General features: G+C 51.9%; 1 pseudogene; it reads left to right on the top strand.

The window, feature by feature from the left end:
- The first annotated feature begins 3,331 nt into the window (after positions 1-3,331).
- Positions 3,332-11,514, top strand: LOC142456148 (large ribosomal subunit protein eL6 pseudogene; annotated as a pseudogene).
- Positions 11,515-13,286: the final 1,772 nt, after the last annotated feature.

The following is a 13,286-nucleotide window of genomic DNA, read 5'->3' as shown; positions in this document are numbered from 1 at the left end:
GGGATAGGCACTGGGCTGCAACCAAAAGGTCAGTGGTTCAAACCCACCAGCTGCTCAGTGGGAGAAGGATGAGGCTGTTGCTCCTGAATAGATTTAGTGTCAGAAACCCTTTGTAGGGTTGCTGTGAGCTGGCATCACTTTGACGGCAGTGGGTTGGGTTTGTTCACAAGGCTGTAGTGCATGCGGGCACAAGCATACTGCTTTGGGGGGCCAATTGCTGTGCAAGGCAGGCTATGGACGGAAGAGACCACGATGCCATTTCTCCAGCTCTCTCTGCTCTGTGGGACACCCTGGACAAGAAAGCACCTGGTCTCGTGGTGGCTGAAGTGAAGGGGCACCCTAGAGGCACAGAGCATAGTGCAGCAGGACATGGGGATACACAGCCCCAAAGTCAGTCAGGATGACTCCAAGACTCTGTAATAACGGGTGGGGAGGGAATTCAGGGTTCAGAAGTTCTTCACAGGTGGGGAAGATGAGACAGTGAGAGGTGAGGTATTATGGTTATTGTGATTCTACTTACGTTAGAAACAAGTTCACACACACAAGTAAGGCCAACTGTGCTCGCAGAACTAACATTTTCTGGGGTCAAACATGCAAACAATTAAAATCTGAGAAGAACCCTTATACTAAAGCATACTAGGGATTTAGGAAAGACTTCAGCGAGAAGGGACAAATGAGTGGGGCTCTGAGGGATGCATAAGAGTTTGCAGGTTTGCCTGATGAAGAAGAGGTAGGGGCATATTACAACCAGAAAGAATCCCACATACAGTGGCTGAGAGTCATGAAAACGCCCTTTGGTTGAGAATGTGGCGGTACATTTGGGGCAGACTGTGATGGGGCACAGCGGGTTATTCTAGACATTGAATAGAGAGATGAGAGCTACCCGGCTGACTGGCAGTGGAGTGAGGGAGTGGGGGACAGGGACTGAGGACACTTGTGTAAAGGTCCAGTAGTCAGAGATCAGAACACTGTTTCTGGACTGAATGAGGCGCCCTGTGACTTGTGTACATTTGGTGGTGGGAGGGCATGGGGGCGAGAAGACTGCTCCCTTATGGGGAGAGAGATGTGGCTGAAGGGGCAAGTTTCTGAGAACTTTCAGAGAGAGACCCTATCCCCTTTTCATTCCCAAATCCAACCTTCGCAGGGGTCTAGATCCTGATGGGCATCAAGACCAATTTTCTAGAATTAAACTAGAGAACTGAGGGAGTGAGGGGCCAGAGGCTGCTGAGCCCTGGGCACCAGCTGGAGACTTCTAAAAATGGCCAGCCTGGCCCTAAGGAGGAGGAGGCTGAGGCTGGAGCAGGAGAGATCAGGTCATTTAGGAGCAGATTAGAGGGGAGTGTGAGTGTCCGGCTTGGCCAGAGCCTGAGCATCTTTACAGCATCCAGGGTGCAGTGTGCTTGCTAGAAGATTCAATATTAAGAAAGTCTTCATTCCCATTGCACCTTGTAAATAGTACTCCTCTTTGCTTTGACATCTGAGGCTAGGCAATTTTGAAATCTGCAGGGGAGGGGCGGGGGTAAGAAGGCCTTTTGCTTATAGCTGTTGTGCGGGTCTTTTTCTCTATTAGGAAAGGGGGGTGGCACATGCCCATCCCAACTACCACCCCTGGCGAGTTTCTTAGGAATTAAATGGTTTAACAGAAGAAAAGCAACAAGGACCGAGAGAGACCGGCAATGAGACAGAGGCCACAAACCTCTTACAGCCACCCCTGAGAGGAGGCTGGGAAAACGATCCCTTTTCTGGAATATCTGTCGTAGCCAAGTCCCGGCCATCCTCGCCTCCCAGAACGCCCCCGCCGAGCAGCTTCCCTCCCCCACCCGCTTCCCCCGCTACACACATTCGCTGCCACGCGACGGAGGGAGGTAGTGGCACTGCCGTTCAGGTGAGGGGCCACCCAGTCCCCCGCGGCACCGGCAGCTGGACCCGCGGGCTGTCGCCGTGGCCGCCTCAGGGCCGGGAGGGACTTGGCCGGGAGTGGAAGGGGCGGGGGCCGCGAGGAGCAGCCGGGAGCCGGGCGGGGGGAGCGGGAGGCGGGAGCGGCGGGCGGGGGCGCGCCGGCGCGGGGCCAGCCTCGCTTCGCCAGGGTCGCCGGCGGACGCGCGCCGCAGCCGGAACCTCCAAGGCGCGGGCGCGGGGGGACAGTCCAGGGGACGCCGGGCTGGCGCAACCAGGGGCGAGCGCGGCGCCCGCTAGCCGAGCTCCCACGGATTCGGCCCTCCAGGCGCCGCGGCTGAGCGGTGGGTGCGGCGCCCGAACGTGAGTAGCTGGGTGCGCGTCTGGCGGTGACACTTGCTCCGGCGGGGAGGGTGGGGGGGCGACGGCGGGAGCGAGGAGGGGACGCGGGGGGCTGCGGAGTGGTTCCTGGGACGGCGGCCCCCGGGCTGAACCGCGCTCCCTCCCGGCTGGCACCGCCGCGCCCGCTCTCCCGGCGACGGGGGCGAAGGACGTCGCGCAGTCCCTTCTCCCCGGCAGGCCACCGCCGCCGCCGCCCGGGAGGAGGGGGTCGCGCGGCCGGGGGCGTGGGGGGGCCTCGGCCGGGACGTCGTAGTCCCCGGCTGCGGCGGGCGGGCAGCCCCCATCGTCTGGAGACCGTGGCCAACTTCAGTTTCCGCCCCGCGCTCTCCGGTCAGCGCTGCCGGAGGGCTCCCCGTGGGCGGCCGGGCACGGACAGGCTGCCTGTGCGGCTCCGAGGCGCCCCGGGCGCCGACGGGCGGGACCCGGGCTGCAGCGGCCGGGGTCCGGCGGGGCGAGGAGCGCAGGTACCGGGTCGGCGCGCCCCGGCGAGTGCGCGCTCCGGTCCCCGGGGGACACATCTGGGCGTGGGCTTTGTTCGGGTGTGCTCACACCTGCGCCCGTCGCCGGAGTTCAAGGGCCGGGCGCGTCCACCCGCCGCCACTGGCCGGCCCGGGAGCGGAGTCGGAGATGGGGCCGCAGGAGCCAAACCCACCGCAGGCGGCGCGGCCAGCTGCACTTTGCCGGTGCTTTGTTGACCCCACAGGTGCGGGCTCTGCAGGGGCCCTCCCTGCGCCCCGCCCAGCCCCCCGGAGGCCGGCGTTCAGCTCCGGGGTCCTTCCCTGCCGAGGCGCCCGGCGCCGAGCTCTGGCCGCGGGGCCGCAGAGGACGCGGGGTTGAGCCAGGAGGGACTGCCCGCGCGCGCGAGCATCCTTCTCGCAGCGAGCACCATCTGCCAGGGCCCCGCCCCGGGCCACTCACGCGCCGCCCGGCGGGCGCCGCAGCCGCCAGGTCCTCCGGCTGCTCGCCGGCCGGCCGGGTCACCCGGGGCTCGGGGCAGCCGGTGTGCAGAGGACGCGCGGTCGGGGGCATCGTCATGGCCCCAAGAGCGGTGCACTTTGGGCAGCAGAAGCTGCCCTGGGGTCTGGCGAGCTGGCCACCTCCCTCCCCTCCCAGCCGTCTCCCCCTTCTCCCAGCTCCAGGCTGGCGGGCCGGGGGTCCTCACTCCCCGAAAGCCCTGCCCAGCAACCGGCTCAGAAGAGGGGGCGCCGGGCGGTGGCACAGCTTTTCCACCCTGCCGCTCTCCTGCCCTTTTCGCCCCAGAGCTGAGAGGGACCCGTTGTTTTCCTTTACGGGTCCCAGAGGGTTAACACTTGGAGGAACTGCCTTCGTCTTGTCTGAGGCTCTGGCAATGGGAGAGGGAACTGGGTGGGATGTGGCAGAAGGCGTTTATTCTACACTAGGGGCTCCCCTGAGGTGGTCCTAGGAAGGTTACCTAAAGCTAACCTACTGATTGGTCCGTTTTGAGGAGACCTGCTTAGTGCAAACCATACCCTGTGATTAAAAGAACTCAAGAATGAACTTGACTTGGGAATGCTGGCATCGAATTAGGCAATGGGTGCTTTCTATGTTAACGCTCAAAATAAAAACCAAACCCATTGTCACCCAATCAGCGGATTTAAACTGCCTACCTTGCAGTTAGCAGCCCAGTGACTTGCCCGGAGGGCCACGAAAGCTCCCTATGAGTCAACATTTTTTGGAGAGCTTTCCATGCTCCAGGATCTGCACGGTGTGCATGCATTATCTCATTTGATTCCCATTTAAAAATTAAGGCGCCAGAGGCCCAGGGAGGTCAAATAACTTTCCCAACGCTGCACAGCTGGGAAGCTGGCAGAGCGGACTAGCTTTATAGTCCCTGTGTTTTATGACCCAAGACTGAAAACATGACCCTTGTGAGTCTTATTATTAGTTTAGGGAGCACCAAATCGAGTTGAGTATTCAAAACCAGGGTCTTCCGTGAGAAACCCATTTCATTCTGGCCCTTGCAGACCTCACAGTGGTGAGCATGTTGTTATTCAGAGAATCGTTCTATGGCACAGCCTTGTATTTCATCCTTTAGTTTTTTTTTACATGTGTGTTCACTCCTGCTAGCAGTTAAGTACATGGCTGCTGACACAGTCCTCTCCACTACAGACCCCGGGCTACTCTTGCTGACCCAGCCCCCTATGGCTATAGAGCGGCCGAGGTGTTCCCAGTGACTAGCAGAAAACGGAGCCTGTGACGTCCATTCTGACCCCTGGTGGGCGAGCCCCTGTGGTTCAGAGTAGACCTGTGCTCCTTGGGGTTCTCCGTGACTTTTCAGAAAGAGGTCACCCGACATTTCTCCTAGGTGCCCCCGGAGGATTTGGACTCCGGCCACCCAGTGCAAGCATCCCCGTGTTTCCGAGCACGCTTTTCTGTTTTAGATGAAGAGCAAACACTTCTATTTCAGGCTCAGAGGCCTACGGCTCTGTTTGGACGGCATACGTGTTATGGGGGTTGGATGCTAGTTTCAGTAAGATCCCAACACCCTAACTATGCTATGTGGGAACGTATGGTGCATGTGCAAAGATCTTTCATGTTGCTAGGAGAAACAGAAGACTTCGAACTGAAGTGAAATCAGCTCTTCCTAGAACTGCTTTGAGAATGATTAGAATGAGGCAATGTGTTGGATGGGAAGAAACCGGGAAAGTGTCGCTTTTCATCCTTAATCCTACTGACTCCTGGTCTTCCTTCAACTTCCTTTCTACTTTATTGCAGGAAAGTTGCTAAACATTTCACACAATCCACGCACTTCAAGGCCAAAGGAGAAGGGCAGCAACAGGCTATCTAATGCCTTCAGTTCCAAACCGAGGCTATTGGGACTCGATGCGGTCCCCTGGCCCTCTCCTGCAGAGCAGTAGAGGGGCTGTGGGAGTGAAGGGCAGTGTCCTTACCCCACATCCGTCTCACTGTAGCAGGGGAAGTTGTCCTCTCTGGTGGTACTTCTGTAAAGCCGGCTTGACAGTGATGGCGCCAGTGGCAGCGTGGGCAAGGGAGGGCAGCCGAAGCCAGCCGAGGAGGGACTGCGCACGTGCACACCTGGGCGGGGGTGATGCTCCTTCTGAGAGCCACTCGCATGACGCTTTTGTGCACGTGTGCGTCTCCTGTGTCATAGGCTGACCGCAAATACAATCTGCGGATAGTGTGTTGTGTGTGTACAAAGGAGTTCTCCAGTGGAATTCCACAGGAAGTCTTTCCGCTAAAGAGATACTGGCATGCATTGGTTCCATGAATGCGTATGGAGTGCACAGCTCAATCTATGCCAGTCACTGTTCTAATCTAGGCAGAGAAAACACGAAACAAAGCCAAAGAAGTGTTGCTATTGCGGCATTCCCGACCTCATAGGCTTCGGTAGAACTGCCCCAGAGGGTTGCCAATGCTGTAATCTTTCTGAAAAAGAGACTACCGCATCTTTAATTGCTGGAGCGAACCCACCAATCTTTCAGTTCGCAGCCAGGCGCCTCTCCACTGCACCCCCAGGACGCCCTCGGGGTGTGTTGTGGTTATCAGGTGTTGGTCCCGACTCATAGTGACTCCGCATTCAACAGAAGGAAGTGCTGTGCCGTCTTCTCAGCTGCTGCTCTGGCTGAGCCCACGGTCGCCGCCACGGTGCCAGCCCATCCCTGTTAGGGGTCTTCCTCCTTTCACGCTGACCAGCCAACTTGCCAAGGATGATATCCCTTTCCTGGATCAGACCTCTCCTGGTAACCTCTCGGAAGCACGTGAGACAAAGTCTGGCCATGCCCACTTCCAAGGAGCTTTCTGGTTGTACTTCTTGAGCCAGATTAGTTTGTTCTGTTGACAGTCAACAGTGCTTTTTAAAAAATATTGATTGCCTGTGCTGGACACAATGTATGTATGGGTTGCGATAAGAATTGTATGAGCCCCCAATAAAATGATAAAACAATATATATTGATTGCCAGCACCTGAATGCATGAACCCCTTTCCAGTCTTCCTTATTCATTGTCACGCTTTCACACACACGTGAGGTTGCTGTAAACAGCAAGGCAGTGGGCAGGCGCACCTTATTCTTCAGGGCAGCTCCTTTGCTCTTTAACACTTTAGGGAGGTCTTCTCCGTAATTTGGCCAATGCGTTACTTGGCTTGATTTCTTGGATGCTCGAAGCGGTTTCTCCTCACGTTGAGGCATGCTCCATCCGGAAATGAAGCTCCTCCAGGTCACTCAGCTGCACCCCACTTGGAGGAGCCAGCTGTTCCCCGTTGGATTTTGGATATCTTTCAACGTGAAGGCTTCACCTTCTGGTACTGTATCAGACACTGTTCTGCTGCTGTTCATGAGGTTTTTGGTCGCCACTCCCTCAGAAATGGACCGTTTATTCTTTCTTCCTAGTCTGAAAGCTCCACAGAAACCTCTTCACCCAGGGTACGCCCGATGGCATTTGAAATACTGGTGACTTAGCACCCAGCATCACAGCAACGCTCAAGCCACCACAGTACGACAACTGACAGATGAGGGGTGGCACTGGGGACAGGCTCCTGTTGGTAGTTGCTTTTGAGTCGGTTCTGATTCACAGCAACCCTGGGTAAAACAGAACAAAACGTCCTCGCCACCGTTCTGTTTGAGGTCATCACGCAGCCACTGTGTCCATCCATGTCGTCAAGGCTCTTTCTCTTTGGTGCTCTCCACCAAGCATGAAGTCCTCTTCCAACGACTGGTCCCTCCTGGCAACATGTCCAAAGCACATGACACCAAGCCCTGTCATCCTGGTTCCTAAGAGCATTCTGGCAGTACTTCTTCCAAGACAGATTTGTTTGTTCTTTTGGCAGTCCACGGCACTTTCGGTATTCTTCACTGGCACCACAAATTCAAATGCATTGATTTGTTTTCCTTGTTCAATAACTAACTTATATGCACATGAGGCAAGTGGAAATCCTATGGCTTGGGCCAGGTGCAGTTTCGTTCTCAAAGTAACATCCTTACTTTCCAACACTCTGCAGAGCTCCTGTGCAGCAGATTCAGCTCATGCAATGTGTTGTTTGATCTCTTAACTGCTGCTTGCATGAGCACTGATTGTGGATCCAAGCAAGATGAAATCCTTGACAACTGCTTCATTTATATGGTGTAACTTCTTGTTCTCATTGTGGATATGTTGCTCATCTTTACAGTGAGTTGTAATCCTGACTGACGTCTGCAATTGTTGAGCTCCATCGGCAAGTACAAGTGCTCACTTTTAGCAAGCAAGGTTGGGTCATACTGCAAGCGCAGGTTGTTCATAAGCCTCCCTCTGATCCCGGTACCACATTCATCATATAATTCAACTTCTCTCATGATTTACTCAGCATACATACATGGTGCTCGGCGTACAGATTAAATAAGTGTGGTGAAAGGGTACAGCCTTGGTGCACACCCTTCTGAATTTTAAACCAAACACTATTCCTTTGATTTGCTCACACAGCTGCCTCTTCGTCTCTGTACAAGCTCTGCATGGGCCCAGTGTTGTGTTCTGGAATTCCCGTTCTTCTCAAGACTTTCCACAGTTTGTTATAGTATACCACGTGTCTGTCAGTTTGTCGTGTTGTGGTGGCTTGTGTGATGCTGGAAGCTAGGTATGGTATTTAAGATACCAGAAGAGTGCGACCCAAAGCGAACAGGTTTCAGCAGAGCTTCCAGACCAAGAATCGACTATGAAGAAAGAATAGGCTGTCCACTCAGAGAAATCAGCTACTGGGAGTAAACCTATGAATAGCTGGGAATATAGTGGCCAGCCAGACAGAGGTCCTACCCTCAGGAAAATTAATTCTAATTTTATCATCTGTTTTGCATATTTACTATCTGTAGATGTTTCCATGTCTCATACATGTACAGTCTGTTGAGTTTGCACAGATTGAGCACACTCATGTAACTGGCGTTGTAATCAATACGGAACGTGAGCACCTAGGAAAGGCCCCAGATGCGCCCCCCCCACCCCCCATCATTACCTGCAGCCACTCGAGCACCCAGACTTTTTATTTCTCTTTGGTTCTGTTCTACCTTTGAACCACCGATGTCTGTAGTCAATCTCGGGAACCTTCACTGCCATCGAGCCAGTTCCCAGTCACAGCGACCCTGTAGGACGAGGAGCACTGCTCCTGGTTTCCAGGGCTGGGATTTTTTTTTTTTTTACTGTAAATTAGCTGCCTTTATGAAATGCAAGCACATCACACATAAATGTGAAATGGGCAATTGTCGACAAAGTGGCACCAACTGAATATTGAAGGCGTTGAACATTTAAAACATTTGAAGAAAAGCATACGTATGTTAGCAAAAATACAACTTTGAGCAGCTTGCTCCTCTAAGAACCTAAGCAATTAAAAGAAGTATACAGCCCATATTGTCTCCAAATAGGCACAGCATTAGGCTTGAAAACCTGTTCCAATTAGCTCCCCCGCATGACATGGAAAACCTGGTGGGATTGGCTGCCGTTTATCAGAGCTTACCTGGGCTCATCCTTTGCGGAAAAAAAAAAGTGAAAAAGTTGGTTGTGTTTTTACCGGCGCACACAGCCTCATCTCGCTCCCTTGGGTTCGCACTGCTGATCTTGTGGTTAGCAGCCCAATGTGTAACCCAGGATGCCACCAGGGCTCCTACAGCAACCTTAATTCACCACCTTGAAATCAACCCAGGCCCATAGCTACCCCATAGGACCGGGAAGAACCGCTGCTGCGGGTTTCTGACACTCTACTTGATGAGAGTAGAAAGCCTCAGCTTGCGCCCTCCGAACCACTGGTGGTCTCCAACTGCTGACCTTAGGATTGGCAGCCCAATGTGTGGCCACTCTGCCAGCAGCAGCAGCAACATTAGTTCATGTAAGTCGAAGAGAGATCTTCTGGTATGTTCTTCAGGTCTCTGGGTGGTGCACACTCTTTGCTCTTGCTTCATTACTCATGAAAGGCTGGCAGCTCGAACCTACCCAGAGTAGATCCTTGTGATCGGTTCCCCCTTTCTGCCCCACCTTCTCCTTCCCCTCCTGGTATTGCTACGCTCATTGTTGGTATCGAGGGGTTTATCTGTCCTGTATTCCCTGTGTTTCCAGTTCTTACCTGTTCCAGTGTACATCCTCTGGTCTAGCTGGATTTGTAAGGTAGAATTTGGATCATGATAATGGGTGGGGTGGTGGTGGTGGTGAGGAAACTTTAAAGAACTAGAGGAAAGTTGTATGTTTCATCATTCCTATACTGCACCCTGACTGGCTCATCTCCTCCCTGGGACCCTTCCACAAGGGAATGTCCAGTTGCCTATAGATGGGCTTTGGGTCTCCACTCTGCACTCCCTCTAATTCACAATGATATGTTTTTTTTTTCTTTGATGCCTGATACCTGATCCCATCGACACCTCGTGATCACAGAGGCTGGTGTGCTTCTTCTATGTGGGCTTGGTTGCTTCTCAGCTAGATGGCTGCTTGTTTATCTTCAAGTCTTTAAGACCCCACATGCTATATCTTTTGATAGCTGGACACCATCAGCTTTCTTCACCACATTTGCTTATGTTCCTGCTTTGTCTTTGGCGATCATGTTGGGAAGGTGAGCATCATGGAATGTCAGTTTAATGGAACAAAATGTTCTTGCATTGAGGGAGTACTTGAGTGGAGGCCTAATGTCCATCTGCTACCTTAATACTAACTCTATAAATATATGCACATAGATCTATTTCCCCATCATCATATATAAATATATTTACATATGTACATGCCTGTATTTAAATTTCTATAAATGTCCTTTGCCTTCTACTTCTTTCCTTGATTTCCTTTTACTTTCCCCTTGTCCCACTATAATGCTCAGCCTTTATTTGGGTTTCAGTAATTCCTCTCGGTTACATTGCCCTTGATCAAGCCCTACCAGGCCTCCTACACTCTTCTTGCCATCATATTGGATCACTTGTTCCCTTGTCCCTGGGTTTGTTAACACCCACTTCCTTTCCCCCACCACCTCCTGACCCATATCCCCCAGAACTGTCAGACCCGTTGTTTTCTCCTCCAGATTTTTTATCCCACCTATCTTATCTAGATAGACCTGCAGAGATAATAGTCTGCACAAAAAATGACAGAGCAAAACAAAGCAACAAAAGAAAACAACAACAACAAAAAACAATGACAAAAAGTACAACCTGTAAATAGTTCAAGGTCTATTTGTTGACCTTTAAGAGTGTTTTCTGGTTGAATCTAATGGGGTGCCTTGTCCTGGCTCCAAAGGCTACACTAAGGGCCTGCAATAGAACAGCAAGGGGAAGCAGAGCAAGGAATTCCTGAGGGATGACCAAAAACAAAGCGTTCTTCTTTAGGAAGAGTGTTTTGATTCTAAGACTGGCTTAGGTCAGATTTTCCACTGTGAGCTAATTGGTGAAACAGAGGTGATGTGAATAATCATCAAAAATGACCAAGTTACTTTCCCATCTTACAAGACGTGGGTGAAGGCTGAGAAGAAACCAGACACCAAGGAGAAGACGCCTGAAGTCAAGAAAGCGAATGCCAGTGGCCAGGTGAAGCAGGGGGAAGATCAAGGGCAAAAAGCTTAGGAAGAGGAAGCCCCACTGTAGCTGAAACCCGTCCTGGTCAAAGGAATTGGCCATGTACCAGAGGAAGTGTTTCTTGGCCAGATCCAGGGGTGAGGAGGAGAAGGTCCTGGCTGCTGTCACAAGGCCAGTTGGTGGTGACAAAAATGGTACCAAGTGTTTAAGTGGCACACAATGCCTCAGTGCTACCGTACTGAAGACGCTCCTGGAAGACGTGGGGCTGCGACAAAGAGCAGGGGAGCCTGTGCGCCAGCATCACCCCAGGGACCTGCTGATCATCCTCCTGGGTCGCCACCCAGGCAAGGGAGTGGTTCTCCTGAAGCAGCTGGGCAATGGCGTGCTGTGTGTCCCTGGACCTCTCGCCCTCCATCGAGTTCCTCTGCGTAGAACACACCCAACATTTGTTATCGCCACCTCCACCAAAGTTGGTATCAGTGGTGTGAAAATCCCCAAGCATCTCACAGACGCCCGCTTCCAGAAGAAGCAGCTTCGGGAACCCAGATACCAAGAAGGCAAGATCTTTGACAGGCAGGAAAAGAGACCAATGCGAGTTCACAGATCAGCGGGACGCTGGTCGGAAAGCGGTGGACTTGCCGATTTTGTCAAAAATCAAAACTGTCCCCAAGGCTCCTTGCGTGCTACCTTCATGCTCACACATACAATTTATCCTTACAAATTGGTGTTCTAGATTTCTTGCAAAGAACCTAATTAAATAACTAATAAAATATAAAGAAAAGAAAATTACCATTTAGACTTTTCCCCCTCATGTTCCATGCGGTCACCCTTCGAAGGAACTGGTACTTTATCCTGGGCGAGGACAGAGGAGAAAGGGACTAGGATGCTGGGAAGAAGAATGCAGAGGCGAATGTCATTTAACCCTTTGTTTGACCATGTCAACGGAAAGTCCCTTTGGTTTTAGCATCATGTCTCGTGGCATGAGTGGCTGAAGTTTCTGAGAAGAGAGGTATGTCACAGCATGTAGGCATGACTGCTTGTGTTCCCTCAAAATGTAAACAGGGCTACATGAGGGAGGAAAATGTAGCAAGAGCTTAGGCTCCAATTTTGGCAACTACGCTATTTTTAATATTAGATTGTCTTTAAGGAGAGGAATAAGAATCTTGGAAATATCACAGATGACCAAATTAACAAACAAATCTGCCTGGAAGAAACACAGCCAGAATGCTCTTCGAGGCCAGGATGGCGAGAATTTGTCTCACGTGCTTTAGACATTATGCTTGGTAAAGTAACCGGGCAGTGAAAAGGAGGAAGGTATGTCGACCATATGGATTGACACCATGGCTGCATGGATGAACTCAAAGATAAGAACAATCATGAGCATGGTACAGGCCCGGGTGGTGTCTTGTTTCGTTGTACACAGGGTGGCTGTGAATGAGAGCCAACTGCACCTAACAGCAACAACATGAGAAATGTAATGTTACCAAGTTACTTTGTTAAGGTGTAAATAACTATACCATGCATTATGAACGAATTACCCAGTCTTTTGTTTTATTGAATGGGTTTATTGTTGTAAATATGTGCATATATGTAATATTTTCCAATTCAACATTTTCCATGCGCACAATCCCATGCCATCAGTTATATCAGTTCTGTTGTGAAGCCATCAGCAATGTGTGTGGCCTGATTTCCCATCACTGTAGAGTTCCAATTTCAGTATAAGGAGCTCCTGTACTTAAATGGGAAGGATACAGAGATCAGTAAAGATATCATGCAAATTCTTGAAGCAGTCCTATTTTTTAGGAGTCCTGGTTGGAATTGACTAGAGGGCCATGCATTTGGAGCGAGCTAGCACCGTGGTTTGTGTTTGGACTGGTAACCACAAGATCAGCGGTTTGAATTTACTAGCCATTCCGCGGGAGAGAAAGGAGGCTTTCAGAGCTGGTAAAGATTTTCAGGCCCAGGAACCCACGGGAGGCAGTTCTACTCCATCCAGCAGAGTTCCTGTGTGTCAGAATGAAGTCCGTGGCCATGAGTTTGGTTTTCCATTTTTTGCTTCGTCTGAACAGACACTTCGTGCTTCCTACCCAGGACCCACCCATTGCCCCCTCTCCTCCCCTTGGTAATCACTAGCATGGAGTTCTGCTGATGTAAGTGAGTTACGCATTGGACTGCAAGGTAGCAGTTTGAATCCACCAGCCGCACCATGGGAAAAAGATGAGGCTTCTGTTCCCAGAAAGATTTACCACCTCAAAACCCTGAGGGGCGGTTCTGCTCTGCCCTGCAGGGTAGCTATGAGTCACCGCAGACTTCAGTGGCCCGAGTTTAGGGATTCTGGGCGGTTCGCATGTGTACGACACCATTTATTTCCCCGCTGTGGTGGGCTCATCTTCAACCCCAATCCATGCTGTCGCCCCTGTCAGCATAAAAACGTCATTGTGGCCAAGTAGCGTTCCATGCCTGTGTCTATCACCTGGTGGGACATCCAGGGTCCTTCCACCTTTC

The sequence above is a fragment of the Tenrec ecaudatus genome, chromosome 9, assembly GCF_050624435.1.
Source record: "Tenrec ecaudatus isolate mTenEca1 chromosome 9, mTenEca1.hap1, whole genome shotgun sequence".
NCBI lineage: Eukaryota > Metazoa > Chordata > Mammalia > Afrosoricida > Tenrecidae > Tenrec > Tenrec ecaudatus.
This window is presented reverse-complemented; position numbering and strand designations above follow the sequence as displayed.